At 49.2% G+C, this 13,301-nt stretch overlaps 1 long non-coding RNA gene across 1 annotated transcript in view; it reads left to right on the top strand.

Moving 5' to 3' along the window:
• LOC308191364 overlaps positions 1-13,301 on the top strand; it is a 33,371-nt gene that overhangs the window by 6,996 nt on the left and 13,074 nt on the right. The window contains exon 2 of the long non-coding RNA XR_013947916.1: positions 12,366-12,503. This is a non-coding gene — a long non-coding RNA (uncharacterized lncRNA). The remainder of the gene's footprint in view (positions 1-12,365; positions 12,504-13,301) is intronic.

A 13,301-nucleotide genomic window follows, 5' to 3' on the forward strand; every position in this document is an offset into this window, starting at 1 on the left:
CCCACACAATGATGTCATCGATGTACTGCAGGTGTTCAGGAGCTTCCCCCTGCTCCAGCGCAGACTGGATCAGTCCATGGCAAATGGTAGGGCTGTGTTTCCACCCCTGGGGCAGCCGATTCCAAGTATATTGGACTCCCCTCCAAGTGAAAGCAAACTGTGGCCTGCACTGTGCTGCTAGAGGGATGGAGAAAAATGCATTAGCGATATCAATTGTGGCATACCACTTGGCTGCCTTTGATTCCAGTTCATACTGGAGTTCTAGCATGTCCGGCACTGCAGCACTCAGTGGTGGCGTGACTTCGTTCAGGCCACGATAGTCCACTGTTAGTCTCCACTCACCATTAGACTTTCGCACTGGCCATATGGGACTATTAAAAGGTGAATGAGTCTTGCTGATCACTCCTTGGCTCTCCAGTTGACGAATTAGCTTATGGATGGGACTCAGGGAGTCTCGGTTGGTGCGATATTGCCGCCGGTGCACAGTTGTGGTAGCGATCGGCACTTGCTGTTCTTCAACCCTCAGCAACCCCACAACAGAAGGGTCCTCTGAGAGACCAGGCAAGGTAGACAACTGTTTAATGTCCTCTGTCTCCAAAGCAGCTATGCCAAAAGCCCAGCGGAACCCTTTTGGGTCCTTGAAATATCCTCTTCTAAGATAGTCTATGCCAAGGATGCACGGAGCATCTGGGCCAGTCACAATACGGTGCTTTTGCCACTCATTACCGGTTAGACTCACTTCAGCCTCCAATACAGTTAACTGCTGGGATCCCCCCGTCACACCATAAATACAGATGGGCTCTGGCCCTTTATAGCTTGATGGCATTAGAGTACATTGTGCACCGGTGTCTACCAAAGCCTTATACTTCTGTGCGTCTGACGTGCCAGGCCATCGAATCCACACAGTCCAATAAACTCGATTGTCCCTTTCCTCCCCCTGGCTGGAGGCAGGGCCCCTCTAGTCCTGGTCAGAATCTTCATTTCTGTGTTTAAAGGACTGCCTGCTGGAAGTTGGAGCAGCAAACCTTTCAGAGAACTCCTTTTTCCCAATTGTTTTCCTTTGCAATTCACGTACCCGTGCCTCTAGGGTCGCAGTAGATTTTCCATCCCATTTTCTCATGTCCTCTCCATGGTCACGTAGGTAAAACCACAGGGTGGCGCGGTGTGTGTGCCCACCATATTGTCTTCCTTGCATAGATGAACGTTTACCCCTAATAGCTGAGACACTGGTTTGTACAGGTGGGGAGGAAAATAAACTCTCTTTAAGTTGGTGGATCTCTTCAGAAAGTTTCTCCAAGGTATTCTCTTTTAGCTGGTGGACACTAGTTCGTTCAGGTGAAGGGGAAGATAATCTTTCTTCAAGTTGGTGGATCTTTTCAGAAAGTTTCTCCAAAGCATTCTCTTTTAGCTGGTGGACACTGGTTCGTTCAGGTGAAGGGGAAGATAATCTTTCTTCAAGTTGGTGGATCTTTTCAGAAAGTTTCTCCAAAGCATTCTCTTTTAGCTGGTGGACACTGGTTCGTTCAGGTGAAGGGGAAGATAATCTTTCTTCAAGTTGGTGGATCTTTTCAGAAAGTTTCTCTAAAGCATTCTCTTTTAGCTGGTGGACACTGGTTCGTTCAGGTGGAGGGGAAGATAAATTCTCTTTAAGTTGGTGGACCTCTTCAGAGAGTTTCTCCACAGCTGAGACACAGGCCTTTAGGGAAGAGGAGAGATTTCCTTCGTACTGCCGGAGTATTTTAGTCACTTCATTCACTGTGGGATTCTCCTCCGTTTTCCAGGCTAGTATTGCCAATGAGTTGGCATATGATGATGGGGCACTCCGTACAAACTTCCGCCACATGGGTGGTGTACACTGGACTGCATCTGGATCTGTGGATGTTTGTGCGTCATCTAGGTCCTTATAAATTACTTCCCGTACGGCCAATTCCCTCAGGTACTGAATTCCCTTCTCCATGGTGGTCCATTTGCTTGGTAAACATACAAGTTCTTCCTTGAAGAGATACCTTTCCTTCACAGCTGACAGGAGACGCCTCCAGAGGCTGCGAGATTGTGCTCCATCTCCAATTGCTTTGTCAATGCATGCGTCCCTAGCAAGGGATCCCAGCCGCCTGGCTTCCTTGCCCTCCAATTCCACATAATTGGCTCCCGTGTCCCAGCACCGGAGCAGCCAGGTGACAAGCTGCTCGCCTATACAGCGACCAAAATCTTTTCGCACATCTCGTAGCTCACGCTGGTATAGAGTCCGGGTAATTACTGTTGATTTTCCGACATCCTCATCCTCATCTTCAGTCTCCTGCACCTTTGATGGCTGGTATGGAGTCCGGGTAGTTACTGTTGATTTTTCGCCATCCTCATCCTCATCTTCAGTCTCCTGCACCTTTGATGGCCCAGCCTCGTCTTCACTTCGCCCAGACTTAGCAGAAGACTGTCTGCGTTTTAAACGACCTGAGCCTCTATACCATTTTTTCACCTTGTCTACAGGGGCAACTTGCACTGCTACAGCTCGTTTCTCTGACCCAGCCACAGGGTCTGCCACAGGGGTTGGAATACCCTCTGCGGGGTCAACTTGCACTGCTACAGCTCGTTTCTCTGACCCAGACACAGGGTCTGCCACAGGGCTTGGAATACACTCTGCGGGGTCAACTTGCACTGCTACAGCTCGTTTCTCTGACCCAGCCACAGGAGTGGGAGCAGCTGCACGAGCTGGGGCAGCTGCAGGAGCTGGGGCAGCTGCAGGAGCTGGAGCGGCTGCAGGGGCTGGAGCTGGAGCGGCTGCAGGAGCCGGAACGGCTGCAGGAGCTGGAGCTGGAGTGGCTGCAGGAGCTGGAGCGGCTGCAGGAGCTGGAGCTGGAGTAGCTGCAGGAGCTGGAGCTGGAGTGGCTGCAGGAGCTGGAGCTGGAGTGGCTGCAGGAGCTGGAGCGGCTGCAGGAGCTGGAGCTGGAGTAGCTGCAGGAGCTGGAGCTGGAGTGGCTGCAGGAGCTGGAGCGGCTGCAGGAGCTGGAACTGGAACGGCTGCAGGAGCTGGAGCTGGAGTAGCTGCAGGAGCTGGAACTGGAGCGGCTGCAGGAGCTGGAGCGGCTGCAGGAGCTGGAGCTGGAGTAGCTGCAGGAGCTGGAACTGGAGCGGCTGCAGGAGCTGGAGCTGGAGCGGCTGCAGGAGCCGGAACGGCTGCAGGAGCTGGAGCTGGAGTGGCTGCAGGAGCTGGAGCTGGAGCGGCTGCAGGAGCTGGAGCTGGAGTAGCTGCAGGAGCTGGAACTGGAGCGGCTGCAGGAGCTGGAGCTGGAGTAGCTGCAGGAGCTGGAACTGGAGCGGCTGCAGGAGCTGGAACTGGAGCGGCTGCAGGAGCTGCAGCTGGAGTAGCTGCAGGAGCTGGAACTGGAGCGGCTGCAGGAGCTGGAGCGGCTGCAGGAGCTGGAGCTGGAGTAGCTGCAGGAGCTGGAACTGGAGCGGCTGCAGGAGCTGGAGCTGGAGCGGCTGCAGGAGCCGGAACGGCTGCAGGAGCTGGAGCTGGAGTGGCTGCAGGAGCTGGAGCTGGAGCGGCTGCAGGAGCTGGAGCTGGAGTAGCTGCAGGAGCTGGAACTGGAGCGGCTGCAGGAGCTGGAGCTGGAGTAGCTGCAGGAGCTGGAACTGGAGCGGCTGCAGGAGCTGGAACTGGAGCGGCTGCAGGAGCTGCAGCTGGAGTAGCTGCAGGAGCTGGAACTGGAGCGGCTGCAGGAGCTGGAGCGGCTGCAGGAGCTGCAGCTGGAGTAGCTGCAGGAGCTGGAACTGGAGCGGCTGCAGGAGCTGGAGCTAGGTTGCTAATAACATCAATTGCAGCTCGATAGGCACAAGCCAGACCCCAGCACGCTACAGTGATTTGTGTCACTTTGGAACTGCCAGAGTCATGACACCTTTTTTTCAAGCATTCTGCCAGCTTTTTAGGATTTTGCAGTTGTTCAGGGGTGAATGTCCAAAACACTGGAGGTGACCACTGCTCTAGAAACCTGCCCATATCCTCCCACACTCCCTGCCACTCGCAACTATCCCGCCTCAAGACAGATCTCCGGATGAGATTCCTAAGTAGTTGTTTAACCCTCCACAAAATCTGAAGCGCATTCAGGAGACATAACAACAAGAGCAGGCTGGTCTGAGTATCCCAAGGATATTCAACATCTCGGAGAACCACCGTAACTAACTCGGGGGATAAGAGGGTGGTGGTGAAGGAGAAAGGGAGAGTGAACAGGTAGGGAAACATGTCTTCCCCTGTCCCCTTCACAGATTGGCTCCCTAACGAAAACAGGCAATAGGTGTAATTGCTAATAGTTTCCGAGATATGGGTTCCAAAGTATAGAGTCGACGTCAGTGCTGAGTACAAATACCAGGTTAAAGTCGTGACCAGATATTTCATCATTTCATAAGCCATTGCTACACCGCACAGTACCATAACAATCTTAAACCAGGGCCCGGAAAGGATAAACAGTGCAACAGGGAGCACATACAGAAAGTAACACACCATAAAACTCAATTTGGAATACAGGTACAGCAGACTGGAGATTAAGGCAATCAACATCGTGACTAGCAACTATTAAGCAGGTCCAATACTTATACCAATTTTAGTTTAACACACTCTGGTCAGATTTGTCGATATCTCAACCCTTCGGGCCCCACGTTGGGCGCCAAAAAGACTGTTGTGGTTTAACCCGGCTGGCAGCTAAACACCACACAGCCGTTCGCTCACCCTCCCCCCTCCCTCTCTGGGATGGGGGGAGAGAAACGGGAAAGTGAAGCCTGTGAGTTGAGATAAAGACAGTTTATTAAGACAGGAAAATAATAATAACAATAATAATAATAATAGTGATAATGATAATAGTATTAACAATAATAATGTGTAAGAAAACAAGTGATACACAATGCAATTGCTCACCACCCGCTGACCGATGCCCAGCCTATTCCCGAGCAGCCGGCCCCCCCACCCCGGCCAGCCACCCCTATATATTGTTTAGCATGACGTCAGATGGTATGGAATACCCCTTTGGCCGGTTTGGGTCAGCTGTCCTGGGTCTGTCCCCTCCCAGCTCCTGCTGCACCCCCAGCCTGCTCGCTGGCAGGACAGAGCAAGAAGCCGAAAAGTCCTTGGCCTGGTGTAAACACTGCTCTGCAACAATTAAAACATCAGCATGTTATCAGCGCTCTTCGCATCCTAATCCAAAACATAGCACCCTACCAGCTACTATGAGCTACTTAACTCTGTCCTAACTGGAACCAGGACAAAATGATTTAGCCTGTTGGATGTCATTGGAAGCTGCACGGATCACTCTTGTGCTGAGGAGGATTTGCCTTGCTCTGTAGCCCTGGAGTGAAGCCTGGATTTAGGCTTTTGTGAGCGGCAATATCAGAAAAAGGCAAAAGGCTGACAAATTCTTCTCTGCGTGCCTCTGCTAATGACATTAAATCACTGTGGCTAAGATAGGAATCTTCATTTCTTTGCTTTCTGGAAAATCCTGTGACCTGTATCACAGCCAACAGCAACACAAAGGCTTGGGTCCTGCCCTGGGATAAAGGGACCCAGTGGTGTAGAGTCATCGTTGGAAATTTTATCAGTCTCATTAGCTATACTTCATATCTCTGCCCTGTGGTTTTGGATGGTATCCTCTATATCTGCACTATGCAGAGAGCTTCGAAAAGGGGAGAGATTGTGGCTGTGTTGGATGGCAGCAAGAAGTTCGCCTCTGACCACCTGCATCTTCAGAGCTTGCTCCCTTCTCAGCTGCACTCTGTGCCGAAGTGAATATCCACAGCTCATTTAACTTGGGGTATCACTAATTATCCTCATATTAGACAGCATTTCTCAGGGATTACGGGTGGCCTGAGAGGACCGGGTGGGGTGCTGGTGCCTCTCCTGAAGTGCACACTAATCCTGAGGGAATGCTGTCGCTTGGATCCCAGCCGTATGGCTGCATGGGGGATGGAGAAGATGCTCAGTGGTTCTCCAGCCCTTTTGTTTGCAGTACAAAGGCCAGCCAGGCTCAACGCAGGAGTCTTGGCCAAAACTTTTGGTGGATTTTGGGTCAAGGATTCTCTGGGTTTTTGCCATGACCAAGCCACAGCCAGGCTGCTTCCATTGTAGGACAAGAAAGGAGAGGAACAGTGTGTGGCATGAAGCTGCCTGCTCCTTCTGCTCCCAGAGCCAGCCCTCGCTCTGGCTTTAGGGGAGAAATGTCCCTGTTGAGAAGCTCAGGAGGAGAACTGAGCACCGTTCGGGTTTCTGCAGCAGGAAGGCGTGATGGAGAGAAGGTTTGCCATTTTCCCAGGACTCAGGACGTGGTGGCCCGTGGCCCTGTGATGCCACAGGTTTCCTAAACCAGAAGTCAAACTGCACTGCTTTCCCCTCCTTAGAAGCACGAGAAAAGGCAACTTTCTCTGACAGCAGAAGGGGATGTCAAAGAGGGGTGAACAAATGTTAAACTCATCTCTCACAGCCTACCTGTGTACTCCTGGGCTGTGGGACCAAACCAGGGACATCCTTCCCAAGGAGTGCTGAAGTGTCATTTCTGAGGGCAGGGCATGGCCAGCCCCTCAAGATAAGGGGCAGGCTGATGTCTCTGAGGCGTCTATCAGTCCATGGACAACGAGATGTGTGGGAGCCCTATCAGCACGGTCAGCATTTGCAGACTGCTTTCTATCTTAGGCAGCATCAGCTGTGGCCAGCTGCATTTCATTTTTTTTTTCTTTTTTTTTTGGGGGTGGAGGAGAAGGGCTATTTCTTTCCTCCCCCACCAAATCTTTACAGTTACAGTTGTCTTTGCAAGACAAGGCCTGCTTCCTATTTTAAACTTGTGGTCACACAACAAGGCTGGAGGAAGTGTTGGTTTAAAATCTGCTCTGAAGCTGCATGGTTATGACCTCTGCCTGCCATGCTTGGGTCTCAATCAAATACTTACCTCCAAAGTTCACCTTCTTGGAGTATTGCTTCCTCCTGGCCGTGCAGCCTCCATCACCAGGTTGCTGCTCATCGCATGGCGCTGGCAGCTGACCCAAGAGGAGCATCAACGATGCATATTGCTTACCTCAGAGACAGAAACAAAACCATTAAGACAAACAGATACGTGTGTGTGGGGGGGTGTTCAAGCTTTTATTTCAGTCATGCACATGTGACTGTAAGCCACGATCCTCAAACACACGCTATATCCTTGTGGTGAGCTTGCTCAGTGCTTTCAGAGAGACAACGTGCATGCAGCAAGCTGATGTACCTGAGAAAGACTGAGGCTGTCCTCCCCTTCATTTGTGAAAGCTGTCTGCTCCTCTCTCTCCACTCTGTTGTCCAGCACTCCAATGGACATCTTGGCTGCTCTCCTTCATTTTGGTTTAGTCCAGGCCTATCCCTGCAGTGCCCCATGTGTCATAAAGTAGGCCCTGAAAGCCCCCCTACGGAGCAACAGATTGTGATGGCATTGTGGATGATCGCTGGAGAGTGTCTGTGCCTCAGTGTTATTTGCTTACCAGTATATAAACATCTTATTTCAACAGAGAGGTCACGTAACCTCAGGTTTTTAAACACCTTCCCCCACCCACCCTCTCCTACTTCCTCCCAGGGCCTGGAGCACCTCCTGCCCTCCTGCTGCACTCACCCTGGGGGCTGCAGGGCTGCGTCTCTCGCATTTCTCACCCCTCTCTCCCAGCTGCTGTAGCACAGCTGATTTTTTCCCTTAACTCTGCTCTCCCAGAGGCCCAACCAGCACCACTCATGGCTCGGCTCTGGCCAGCAGCAGGTCCCTTTTGGAGGCAGTTGGAGCTGGCTCTGGTCTGACACGGGGCAGCTGCTGGGCTCTGCTCACAGAGGGCACCCCTACAGCCTCTCTGCTGCCAAACCTTTGCCACATAAGCCTAATGCAAGTGGTGAAGGTAAATGTCTTCAATAAGAAAAGATGTTTACAGATAAGGGAAAAGTCATTTCTTTGTCATGAAGACAGCGAGGTCAGGAAGGAAAACCCAGCCTGTGCAGGAAACCAAACCTGTGCAGGTGCGTGGTGCGTGCCATTCTCACAAGAGTCAGATCTGATTTTGCAGCAAACAGACATACTGATAGAGACCACCAAACTGACACTTCTGTAAAAGGAGACTGTGAACAGGCATTTCTCCCAGGCTTTCCTGGGGCAAGTATAGAGTCACTCTCCTACCATCCCATCTTCTTGATGGAGAGTTGAGGCTGCTCCAGCTTAGCAGTGTTTTTTTTTTTTTTTTTTTAAATTCACTACTAAATCAATTTAGCTATGCTAATCTCTCTGATTTTGCCTGCTGTGATCTGGGAGGGCTCACAGAAGAAGCCTGGCTGACCACCAGTGGCCTCACCCAAAGAAGAGGAGAAAAGCTGGTGGGATGGTTGGTGTCTCTCACCAGCAGAGCTACATCTGCTAGAGCACATCTGCCTATAGCCTGAGGTCTTATGTTTCATTGCCAGAGCTCAATGTACACAGAAATGATGGAATTATATATCTGTAATTGTACCCACAGCAAGGGCAGTACTGGTACAATGGTCCAGGTGTAGTGAAAGCATACTGCATGACCCAAACAGGTATATCCAGCAGCAGAAATGGGTTGCCACAGATGTTTGTACTGTAACAACCCTTCTCGCAGCACCAAACTAACTGTGCTGGTCAAACTGGCACCATACTGGCCCTTTTTCACAAGTTGGGGTCTGAAGGACAAGATTTCATAGAAGACATGGCCATCTCCATCATTGGTTACATTGGTACAAACACTGTATTGTCCAGGCCTTATAATATGTTCCAAACAATTCTTTGCTTTCTTAGTCACATTTGCAAGAAAAGAGATTTCCACCTTTTTTGTTAACAATTTTCACAGACTCAACCACTCTCTTTGGTGCCTTTTGGACCTCTTTCCTTACTCTGCACACCCCCTATTAGTTACCGAGTACAGCAATATAAAGAACTGCAAAAGGGATGAGGGCTGAAGTGGATAAGTACTGAAAATCCTGATTTTTACATTGTTTGAATCTTTAATGATTCCTGGCAATATTCCATTTATATAGCATCTTTTATCCCAAAGTGTATTACAGATTCCATAAATAAATGCAATACTCAGCTAATGAGGTCTAAGATCTGCCAAGAATGCAGCCTGAGGCTATGTAACCGTAGGTATTTCTCATCAAAATTACTCTGGTCTTTCTCTAACCCTCACTCTGTAACAAAGTGCTCATTAAGCTGCCTTGAGCACAGGTAGACCTCTGACTAGGACCAACAGGAAGGATGTTTGCAGCGACATAGGGCAGGAGGAGGGAGGAAAAATGCTTAGCTGAACTGAGGGACCAAGGAAAGATGTGGCAGTGACAGAGTAAGAAATGCCCCAGCCAACCCTCATGATTAAAAATGTGCTTCTCAGACGTGGTGGAAAGAGAAGGGACCCATAAATCAGGACTGGCCTGCTCCACCAGGGAGGCAATGAGAGATCTGGTCTGAGAAGATGGGGATTGTGAGTGGAGGGCTATGGGCACAGTTACATGAGAGGTGGGCAGAAGCATTAACTTCTACTGTTTGGATGTGAACCTATTGACCCCAGAGCCAGAGAACAGGACCTAGCAAGCACTTATAGACATAAAATTCTCTGGAAAGCAGACATTTCCTTCACTTACTGGGTCACCACAGGGATCAGTGCACTACAACCTACGGTCGACCAAATACCTCAGTGGTGGGACCACCTGTGAGTTGCCATAAGGTAAGAGATAATATGACAAAGGACTGAGAGAGGCTGAGCTCTAGCTCTGAGAATTTCTAATTTGAAATAATGATGAATTAGAAATTGAAATGTTATTGCCTCCATAAAATCAGCCGAGATGGTATGACTCCCTTGCACTTTACTCCCTCCATTTAGAGGTGCTTTAACTTACATTCATAGAGGCTGTAGTTACATTAGCAGCAGCTTTTCAGTTATTAGGAACTCTCGGAAGAATCTTTGTGTGCCAAGCAACCGTGCTTTTTATTAGCATTGATGGTATGTGTCAGTGGTTGGCCTCTGTTTATGCTGGCATTAACAAGCATTGGGAGGAAATTGTGTTGTCAAGCGCAAGTCAAGCAGAAATAATGGTACTTGAATTTGTTCTCTGCATCCATGAACTGATGGCGTTTATGGTCTTTAGCATCTATTTTATGCTTATGTGTGACAGCAAAAATCTTGCTTTACGATATTCCCGTTTCCCTAGGACGAGCTTAATTTCATCTTCTGTGAAGATGTTTCTGGGGTTAAGAGCAGATTATGTGCAACCTTCACCTCCTCTCTGAATGCAGTCTCTTTCTCTACATGTAAAATCTAGCCTCCATCTGGACTGCAGAGCTCTGATGTGATCTTCTGCCATCCTGTGATTTCAGAAAAGTCCCATTGTGTTAAGGAAAACTCTCTTAATGGTCAAGGGAAATGATTGTCCCACTCTGCACTGGTGCCGCCTCACCTTGAGTACTGTGTCCAGTTTTGGGCACCACAGTATAAGAAGGACATAAAACTATTAGAGAGTGTTCAAAGGAAGGCTATGAAGTTGATGAAGGGTCTAGAGGGGCAGACCTATGAGGATTGGCTGAAGTCCCTTGGTTTGTTCAGCCCAGGGCAGAGCAGGCCGAGGGGAGGCCTCATGGCGGCCTGCAGCTCCCTCACGAGGGGAGCAGAGGGGCAGGCGCTGAGCTCTGCTCTCTGGGGACAGCGACAGGACCCGAGGGAACGGCATGGAGCTGGGACAGGGGAGGGTCAGGCTGGGTGTGAGGGAAAGGTTCTGCACCCAGAGCGTGGTCAGGCACTGGGACAGGCTCCCCAGGGCAGTGGTCATGGCCCTGAGCCTGCCGGAGTTCAGGGGGAGTTTGGGCAATGCTCTCAGACACAGGGTCTGGTTTTGGGATGGTCTTGTGTAGATCCAGGAGTTTGACTTAATGATCCTTGTGAGTCCCTCCCAACTCAGGATATTCCGTGATTCTGTGATTTCTCTCTTTATCAGGGAGTGTAGTGACAGGACCAGGAGTAATGGCTTTAAACTAAAAGAGGGGAGAATTAGATTAGATATAAGGAATAAATTCTTCGCTCTGAGGGTGGTGAGGCCCTGGCCCAGGCTGCCCCCAGGAGCTGTGGCTGCCCCATCCCTGGCAGTGCCCAAGGCCAGGCTGGATGGGTCTGGGGGCAGCCTGGAATGGTGGGAAGTGTCCCAGCCCATGTCAGGGGTTGAAATTAGATGATCTTTACGGTCCCTTCCAACCCAAACCATCCTGTGATTCTATGGTTCTATAATTCTCTGATCCTATGATTCTAGCTCAGCTGATGTGCAGCTGCATTTTCAAAGCATAGATATCTGCCCTTGTTACATGTCTGTGCTATGTCTGGAAAGGACATGTTCAAGGCTTCAGCAGCAGAGCACATTTCAGGAGATCCAGATCTGTGCTGCTAAGGCAGCACATTGACAGAAGAGCTGTGAAGAGCCAGCGTCAATGATGTGAGGTACCTGGGCAGCCACAAAACGCTCCGAGGGTTTCTGCTGTGCATCCTCCCTGATGCCAGGTCATGATCAGTCTGTGCCAAGAGTCATGATAAATTACGTACTCTGGAGAAATGTACCCCAAGGCCCACAAAATTCAAGATGTGGATGTGGCTATGTCTCCATCTGCCTTTCACGAAGGATCCATTGCGTGCAAATGCCAGAAATGCCCATAGCCAAATTATTGCCTTAATGAATAACCCAAGAACCACATCATTTTAATTCTTTTAATTTGTCTTGGCTCCTTATTTAACCTGAAAGACTAACATATATCCAAAACTCTCCTTAGTTATTCAACCCTCTCCATTGTTCTCCGGAGAGTGAACAGTGATATATCCCTCAATTCAGTTCTGAATATATGTTTAAAATCAATCATGAGCAAGTTCTGCTACCGCTTTTCACTTTTTCCTTAGGTGCCTGCCTGTGTGAATGCCCAGACAGCATGTACCTACTAATGCATTTGCTCGATAAGTTTAAAGAACCTCAGTGTAATTGATTTTTCACTGCTAATATTAGACCAGGAAATCAGAGCTCCTATCCGTCCTGCTAAATGAGGAGGATTTATGGTTGAGGTAGAAGCTGTGCTGCCTGGTTTCAGGTCGTTCCTGACTTTGGTTGTTTTTCTGCAGTAAAGTCGGCACTCTCAATTTTTTTGCTAGACCCGAGTGTGGAGCGTTGTGGTGTCCTGGTGGATGACTCCAGAGTGACAGAGGGGTGCGTTCAAATCAGGAGGTGTGCTGAACCCTATGGGGAGGGAGGCCAGGAACCTCTGCATGTCTGGTCCTCCTCAGGAGGAAGAAATAGCATGTGTCCTTCACACGAACCTCTTTGCTCAGGGCTGGTCTCTGCACTGCAGGTGACATCCTGCTCCTACCGACGTCTGGTGGCAGTGCCCTGAGAAGACCGTGCCCTGGCACCACGTGGAGCTGTGCAGGGTAAGCTCTTCCTCCACCCAGGAAGAGTTGGACACGTGAACTTTGAACCAGGTCCTCAGGTAACATTTTACACCACTTGGGTTGGTAGGCAGTGTTTTCTTAAGCATGACAGCTTTGAAGCACCTGAAGCAAAAGCTAATGTGCTGTCGGAAAGACAACCTGTCCCCTTTTCTTGCTCCTGCTCTATTTGTAGTCACAGTTTTTCCAAGGCATTGGATTTCTGTGGCCTGGCATTTAGCATAAACTCCATTTTATGTATTTTATTTTATTTTATTTTATTTTATTTTATTTTATTTTATTTTATTTTATTTTATTTTATTTATTTTATTTATTTTATTTTATTTTATTTTATTTCATCCACAGACTGTTGATTTTTAAGTGATATCTCACATACAGCCAGTGCCATGCTAAAACAGCCTCCTAGGAGCATCCAGCCTCCAGGACAGCCAAGGATGGCCAAGGCAATGTCATTTATTCTATTTCTTCTACTGAAATTAGTCAAAAGCCTGCCCCAATCCCAGGTGCCAGCTTTGTTAAGACACATATATTTCTGTTAGCCAGGGTTGTGCAGTGGCACCATGTGTCCATAATAACTTTTGACTCTGTTTTCTCACAGAATGGGTGAGGTATTTGCTTACACCTCAGTTAGCGGTGTAAGGTGTAAGTGTGGAGAGACATTCAGATTTATGCTTCTGGATTTAAACTGATTCATCTCAATCATGCTACCATTGCTTAAGGTTTATGGAAATGGGCTATTTTGACACACTCATTCTTGCATCGTTATGCCCAAACTGGCCTGAGGGGTGTTAAATACCTTTAATTACAGTGATCTGAATCAGCACAACTTGCCCATGGAC

This window comes from Anser brachyrhynchus (assembly GCF_964034855.1).
Source record: "Anser brachyrhynchus genome assembly, chromosome: 2".
NCBI lineage: Eukaryota > Metazoa > Chordata > Aves > Anseriformes > Anatidae > Anser > Anser brachyrhynchus.